Here is an 8,428-nt window from a genome sequence, read left to right as displayed (position 1 = left end):
TTTCTTGGAACCTCTTTTAAAGCCCAATCCTTATTGGCACATCCAAAGCCCAATCATACTTGGAATCTTCTAAATCCCAACTTGCTTGGGATCCCACAAAGCTCAACTATACTTGCATCATACATAACATTTCATCTTCAAAACGCATAGCATATCCATCCTCAATTAAAACAATGGTATTTCTCTAGGGAACTTCTAAATGACACCCCAGAAGATTTTCTCTTTGGAGTTTTTCTTTTGCCAAATTCTTCTCCGGGGAATCCTTGTTCAAGATACCTCCCAACTTCTGCATGGACAATGATCTTTTTCCAACCTCCATGGCTGATGACTTTTTTTCAACCTCAATGGTTGGTGACCTTTTTCAAACCTCCATGGTTGGTGATCTTTTTTCAATCTCCATGGTTGATCTTTTTTCCAACCTTATGGTTGGTGATCTTTTTTCCAACCTCCATGGTTGGTGATCCTTTTTCCAACCTCCATGGTTGATGATCTTTTTTTCAATATCCATAATTGATGACACTTTTTTCCAACCTCCATGGTTGATGGCCTTTTTTCCAATCTCCATGGTTGATGACCTTTTTCCCAACCTTTTGATGACTTTTTTCCCAACCTCCATGATTGGTGATCTTTTTCCAACCTCCATGGTTGATGACCTTTTTTTCAATATCTATGATTGGTAACCTTTTCTCCAACCTCCATGGTTGATTACCTTCTTCCAACCTTCGGTTTGTTGACCTCGTTTCCAACCTTCATCTTGATGACTTATTTGTGAGTGCAACTTCCATTAGATGTGTTTTGTATGATGTCAAAACTAGGATAATTTGGCGTTAATGTATATTGGAAGTTATCCTCTGATTCTCTATGTGCATCTTTGTATTAGAAAGCATAAAATTATTTAGAAACAATGTGAAAAAGGTATCATGCATCAAACATGCATGAAAACTCAATTTGTGTGAAAAATAGAATTATAGGTTGACACATGCAACTACAGGTCAACCTATGGAAAATAATTTATGGTTATAGGTCGACACATGCAGTCTATAGGTCGATATGTATGTTGTTGTATTAAAGCCTGTAGCCTTTGTCTCATGTTTCGAGTCTTCAGGTCGACACATAGGGAGCACATAATAGTCATTGGTCGACATATGACTTTAAAAGGTCGACCTATGCATCGAACATGTCGACACATAACCTTTATAGGTCGACCTATCCGATGTAATTTTTAAAAAATTCATATTTTTCTCAAGTCCTTTTCATTCCTTTTGCCTTAAATCACTGGTACATATATATACTTCATACATGCATCATTCTCTGGCAAGGTTTCTAGAGTGAGTAAAACCTACATGAATCCAGGATTTTAAATAATCTCATCATCTTCAATTCAATCTATGCATACACACAATCAAACTACACATAATCATTTTTTTATTGGGTGGCATCTAGACTAGGATTGATAACATCCAATTAGGTTTGTTGTACCGAGAATATTAGGTTGAGATCTTTGAGGGATTCAAATAAGAAAATTGAGGTGGGGTTTTCCTTCAAGATCTTTAGGGTTTGAAGATTTTGGACAAGATTGTGAAATTCGGATTCGATCGAGTGAAAGCCTTGGGACTAGGTGTAACATGCAAGGGAGTAGCGTGAAACAGTGGATCATGCTGACAAATCTTGGGTTCAACAAGTGTGTGCTTGGGATTAATTCATCTAGGTGAAAGCCTTGAGACGAGGAGGTCGTGTAAGGAAGTAGAAACAATAGGTGAATTAAAGCGGCATTGTTGGTGTCTTGATCAATCTTTGATCAAGGGTTTTTGAGGTGCTAGAGCCAAGAACAAACTTAGGGTTTGTGGGATTTCATTTCTCATCTCTTGTATACATACATTTGCAAAGTAAGATTTATTATATTAATATCTCAATTCGAATTCGAATTGAGGGCAAACGTACCCATAGCGAGGTCAATTGGGGAACTGCTGAAACAAATCCTGTTATACTCTCTCTCTCTCTCTCTATCTCTCTTTTATTTTTTGGTTCATAAATTGTCAATTACTTTGATCTCTTCATCAACATTGTTTGGATAATAATTTTTGAATTATTGTGAAATTTGTGTTGTTGTAGTTATCACATACCTTTTGGTAGTGATTGGATTTATAAGAACTACAAACATTATACAAACATCCAAACTTTGTTAATCGCACGCAAAGTGTTCGACAAATTATTCCAACTAGTTTTTGTGCGTGTTGTTATCATTGGAGATAGTCCATTACTATAATAGAGTATTCAATTTAGTGTTTGAAGTGTTGATTAATCAACTTGTGGATTATTATCATACCATTGGCACTCTTACACATATTCGGGATTTTCAATAGTAGGTTCGGTTAGACGATATTGAATCCGGGAAATATTTGAAATCTGCTTCCGTGCCATAAATTTTTCTAAATCAAACTTTCGAATAAAATTTTAACTTGGGATCTATTCAGCCGCTCTAGATCTAAGCCTATCGTCTAATATTATTTCCAATAATTGTGTCATTTCCAACTAACGAGTTGAACATTTCAGTCAATCCCTAGCAGATGAACCTATAAAAGTTTACCTGCCATTCCATATCCCCAATACAGTTACCTTTCCTTTCAATAACATCTTCATTCCTAACAAACAAATTTTTGGATATTCTTGTATTTAATCTTCTTCCACCTTGGATGCCCGAAAAGTTGTCGCCATTCACACATTCGGGTCCAAGATGATAAAATAGGGGCAGTTGTCATACCCAAACATTTCCCCTACATTTTTTTGTTTTTTTTATACCTATTGTTGCTTTCCTCTGCATACATGGTGCTCTTATTAACCATTCATTTAGATACTTTCATCTTCATACTCATGTCAAGTTCATTGTATATTACCCATTTGCATTTACATCTTTAAGAATAGCATCATGGATTCAAAGTTTTTCTAATTATAACTGACTAGGAAACCCTAATTGCTTGATCTCTTAGCATTTATGGGCCATATGTGTGGCATTTTGGTAATGGATTTAATCTTGATTTGCAAGGATCACTGTGGCCAACCATGGAAGTTTGTACTTGATCAAATGACATATTAAGGGGCCTTCTTCCATACATATAGTCCTTTATGTGCTTGATTTGGATTTAAGCAATGCATTAAGGTTCATTCAAGGGATTCAAGGTCATGTTTAAATTTAAGAATCAAAATTGTTTTGCAAAAGGATTAACATAAGGTTAAGGTCATAAATTAGAGGAAAATTTATTTAAAGATCAAGTTATAAGTTCATTTTCATACAATGGTTCATATCAAATTACATTGCACAAATCAATACCTACACAAAAAATATCACAACTTGGACCTACAATTGACTTTGGTCAACTGTTGACTTTTTGATCAACCATTTTACCAAAGTTAACTCTACTAATCCTAATCCTAGTTACAAAACTTTCTTCACTTCCATGCTATCCATGGTTTTGTTCTTCATAACTCTTGATTTTGTTGCCAAAACTCCAAGTCTTCAATCCTTGCTCAACCTTACCCTTCCACCCTACACAAATATTCAACCATTAGCAAATCAAGCCCATTTCAAAACAGTTCAAGCAATTGTCCAAACCATGGCATGCAATAATTCACATTCAATAACTTAATGATGTTTCAAACTACAACTTAACAAGCCACACATTTAATTCCCAAACCAAACCAAGCATTTAAAATTACATATCAACAACTTAGTGCACATACACATAAATAATAGTTTGTATAAGACATTAACCATAACAATTCTAACTTGGATCAATTAACATTCCAAGCAAGCCCCTGCTCTACATTAGTTCATTCATTTGGTCCATATGAGTCATGACTTGGTAAGGCTAACAAATTCACTAGCAGCCAACAAAACAACTAACATCTCTGAATTTCATAACAGTACCATGTCAATAATTTCAGTTCAAGAACTCATTCTAACACTTAACTTCATAACAGAATTTTTCAACTAACTATCACAGTTAACAAGTCAATTACCAGTTCAAAATAACATCAAATACAACTAACATCCAATTACACTTAGCTAACTATAACTAACATTCAACTAACAGAGTAATTAGCTCTAACTGAATCCAAGCATAACTAACTATTTCACTAACTCTAAACTGAATATTAACTAACCTTAACAGAAATTTCTAACAATCTGATAACATAATCCATTTCCTAACTAACTTACACTAGGCCAAATTAACAACATCTAACAGTGTTAACAATCAATCACTATAATTTCACCAAGCCATTCATCATTTCAGGGGGAACCAATCACAATCCACAAACATTATTACTTAATTGTTATTTTAAGCTGCTAGGGTTCCGATAATTTTCCAATCGATTTGAGAATTTGGTTAGAATCATAGGAAAATGATAGGGGATTAAGGGAGAGGGAAGAAGGACCAATGTTTGGATGTTACTTTGATTATGTTTCGATCTTCGCGCTGCCGGTGGCAAATTCTTCCACGACGGATTTTCCCTAAACCAAAGCTGAGGAGTGAGACACATGATATGAAAACATTGGAATGAATTCAGCCTGACTTCTCTCACTCTCTTGGTTTCATGCGCATGGGCCTAAAGATTTTGGTCCCAAGTTGAATTACTTTCGTTGCACCCGTACATGGCCTCTACACCCCCTCTAAAAGGAATATAACCATAATTGTGGGCTCAGTGGCCTCTTGGCCCACTAATTCCGCTACGCACACCAACCTTCTGTGCAACATACCCCCTCTGTCTTTTTATTTTACTTTTCATGTGTTTTCTTTTATTTTTCGTTAATAATTTTGACTTCATTTTGATTTCATTTTCAATTTCATTTTCAATTTCATTCTTTAATTTCATTCTTAAAATAATGTAATTAGAATAAATAAGGGATTAGATGTTATTTTCCTTAGTTTTCTTCACATTTAACGCATGTTTCTTTTAGAAAATAGTCAAATATTGAATTTCTAGAATTTTAATCTTTTTTTAGGATTAACTTTGTAACTAGCTCTAATAAATGAGATAACATTTCCATGTTCCCATAGTTCTAGGATAGCTTTAGAATTCACGTATGTTGATTTGGTTTTCCTTAAAGTTTTTAGGTTTAGAAATCCTTGTGATTGATTTTCAACTAGATTCTACCATGTTTGATTAAAGTTGATCAAAGTTTGATTTGATCAACTAAATCTTTTGACTGTGCTTATTCCCTCACTCTAGTCAAGTAATTAGAAGTCTCTTGATCACTTGATAAGACTAGTCCTTTGTAATGGAGCTACATTGGGTTTTTCAAGACAAACCATCAAGACTTCACTCAAGTCCACACAAATCAGACACATTTGCAGACAAACTAGAGGCCAAATTACTATTGAAGCACAACAAAGATCCCTTTTCAACACTTGTAAGTTATTATTCGAATTGTGCGTCACGAGCCTTAAGTAGCTGAGAAGGGGTGAGAGGGAGAACTCATATCCTCATTTTGAATATCTTTGGGTACGGGATGAATGACCCAGTTGCTCAGAGTATTCACCTCTACTCAAAGACTTTAGTGCAATTCGAAACAAATAATTGTCAAGTCTCTTTCTTCACAAGAAACAATGCATCATCAGGAACAGCAAAAAGAATCTTCTTCAACACTTGTCAATCATGATGTGAGTTACATGTCACGAGCCTTAAGCAACAGAGAAGTATGAGAGGGAATTTTCCTACCCTTATCTAGAGTACCCTTGAGTACGGGGCATAGGCCCCAGTTACTTAGAGTATTCGCCTTTGTTCATAGAGTTTAGTGCAATTCGACTCAAACAATTGTCAAGTCTGCTTCAACCATCTTCATCAACAATACACCTTCTCTATGGATCAAACACAAAAATACTCTTTGATATCCATACATTATTTGGTTTAATCACCTCATGGTTAAACACCCATCTCTGAATAAATTTATTCATGCATTTCCTTATAGAGTTACAAACTATGTCAATCTCTTTTTTTGCCTTATAGAGTTACAGACTTTAGTAATCTTTCTTTATGCCCCGTGGAGTTACACACTCTGGAAATCTCTCTTTCTTCCCTATAGAATTACAGACTTTGGCAAACATTCATGCATTTTGGCCTTATAGAGTTACAGACTCTGGCAACCTTGCTTTCTGCCATATAGAGTTATAGACTCTGGAAATCTCTATTTTTGCCTTGTAGAGTTACAGACTCTGGAAACTTTTCATTATGCCTTGTAGAGTTACAGACTCTGACAAATCTTCATACAATTCCCTGTGGAGTTACAAACTCTGGAAAACTCCTCTTTTTTTATGTTGCTCTGTAGAGTTACATACTCTGGCAAAATCCTACAATCCTTGCATTGGATATACCATCTATTGGTTAATGCCACACCCTTTGATTCAAACGTACTTTCTATCTTGCTTGTTTTCCTTGCCACACCTCTCGTTCTTAGACAAACCATTTATCATTCACGTTCGACTTATCAGTCCTCTCGTGCTTAGGCGAATCCTTTCTATATTGTTTGTTTTCCTTTCAGGCCTCTCATGCTTAGGCAAACCATTTCCCATTCATGTTCGTCTTATTAGTCCTCTCGTGCTTAGGCAAATCCATTTTATCTTGTTTGTTTACCTTGTTAGACCTCTCGTGCTTAGGCAAACCATTTCTCACTCATGTTATCCTTATCAGTCATCTCGTGCTTAGGTTGGCCCTTTCTTTTTTTCATGTTTGCCTTGCCAGTCCTCTCGTACTTAGACAAACACATTTTTTTTCTCTTTGGCCATATAATATATTGGTTAACGCCACACTTTTTGATTTAGATACACACTCCTTTACTCTTTTTGGATAATTATCATCTATTGGTTAATGCCACATTCTTTCTATTTCAAGCATTTTTCTTTGCCTTTTGGCAACCTAATCAACTCTTTCTTTCTTTGTTTCTATCCTTAGTTCCATGAACTATGGAGCTCTTATTTCCTTATTGCACTATGATGATACGTAGGCACACAGGTTCGAATCTTTGGCGAACACACTAATTATTAGACCTTTTTTCCCTTTTTCGCAAGTAATCTTTAGATAGTAACACCCATTTGAGGAAAGAACAATCAAAATGGTTTTCATTGAGTACAACGGATGTGAGAGGTGCTAATACATTTCCCTTGCATAACCGACTTCCTTACACATTTCTTTTTCCCTATGTTTTATCGATGATTTCCCTTTGCTTCAGGAATAAATAAAGTTTGATGGCGACTCTGTTGTATCTTCGAACGTGCGATGCACTCAGGTATTTTTTGCGACGCGATAATTTGCTTGCTAACGTAGGGCTTACGGTTAATAGTTATACTAACTACACTTCAATTTCTGATTTTTTTAGGGCTGGTTTTATAAAAAAAAAGCTTGATTTACCGTTCTTTAGAATCACTTCTTCTTGAGAGGGTTTTGGTTTGGTCACCCCTCTCTTTTTGTTTCAGCTTCTTTTATGTTATATTATCTTATTAAAAAAAAACCTCGATTACTGCATTTCAATATTTTAATATAGGCAATAAATATAAAATTGGCATAATTAGTCATTAAGTCATTTAACTTAATTTAATGTTTCGTTTTAGTCCCCTAACTAAAAAATACTACACTTTAGTCCCTTAATATTAGTTTTGTTAGCATTATCGGTCATTCCATTAATTTTTCTGAAAAAACATTAAATTTTGCCAACTTGGGATGACAACTCAACAAATTTTTAATTATTTCTTTATTATAATATCTTTAACATAAATGATGGGATTTTTCATTATTTCTATATCAAAATATCTTCAATAATTAAATTTTAGTATTACTCCTTAATTTATCATCATCTCACACCAATTATTATTTTTTTATGAAATTTAATTTGGTCACATTATCAGATTTTATTCAATACAAAATATTTTTTAACAATTTTGTTCATCCATCAAAATTATCTATTGTCTTCCACCAATCAAGAACCACAATAAATCCATAATAAATCAGAAATTTATCATTGTTCTTCATGAACTCTCGGAAATAAAAAACTTTGATCCATTATTTGATTTCGTCACAGTGACAATGAAGAAGAACAATCTTTTTTTATTTCAAAGCCGACAAAGAATTAAAGCTAACCATTAAATACTAAAATGAAACTATCCTTAATAATTATTCTGCCAAGCCAAAATATGTTCATTAATTTGATGTCTTTTGATAGAAATTCAGAATACAATATCTAATAAAAATCTTAGAGAATGATGCTCTAAGCATTTGGAAACTCACAAAATGCAATGTATCAGACTGGAGAAAAATATGAAAGTGGGAAGATAATGAAAAAGAACAAAACTTGGCCTCAAACAAGTCTGTGTAAGTTCTAGAACATAGAAGTCTCAATCACATCAAAATAGATCAAAAATGGGTTCAATAGAAAACG

General features: G+C 34.3%; 1 long non-coding RNA gene across 1 annotated transcript; it reads right to left on the bottom strand.

Moving 5' to 3' along the window:
• Positions 1 to 3,230: 3,230 nt before the first annotated feature.
• On the bottom strand, positions 3,231 to 4,629 carry LOC127102690 (uncharacterized). Its single transcript, XR_007794719.1, has 2 exons — positions 4,452 to 4,629; positions 3,231 to 3,544 (listed from the first exon to the last, which is right to left on the bottom strand). It is a non-coding gene; the product is annotated as an uncharacterized LOC127102690 (long non-coding RNA).
• Between the last annotated feature and the right edge of the window lie 3,799 nt (positions 4,630 to 8,428).

This window comes from Lathyrus oleraceus, chromosome 1 (genome assembly GCF_024323335.1).
Source record: "Lathyrus oleraceus cultivar Zhongwan6 chromosome 1, CAAS_Psat_ZW6_1.0, whole genome shotgun sequence".
Classification (NCBI taxonomy): Eukaryota; Viridiplantae; Streptophyta; class Magnoliopsida; order Fabales; family Fabaceae; genus Lathyrus; species Lathyrus oleraceus.
The sequence above is the reverse complement of the archived record's forward strand: the minus strand, read 5'-3'. Positions and strand labels throughout refer to the sequence as shown.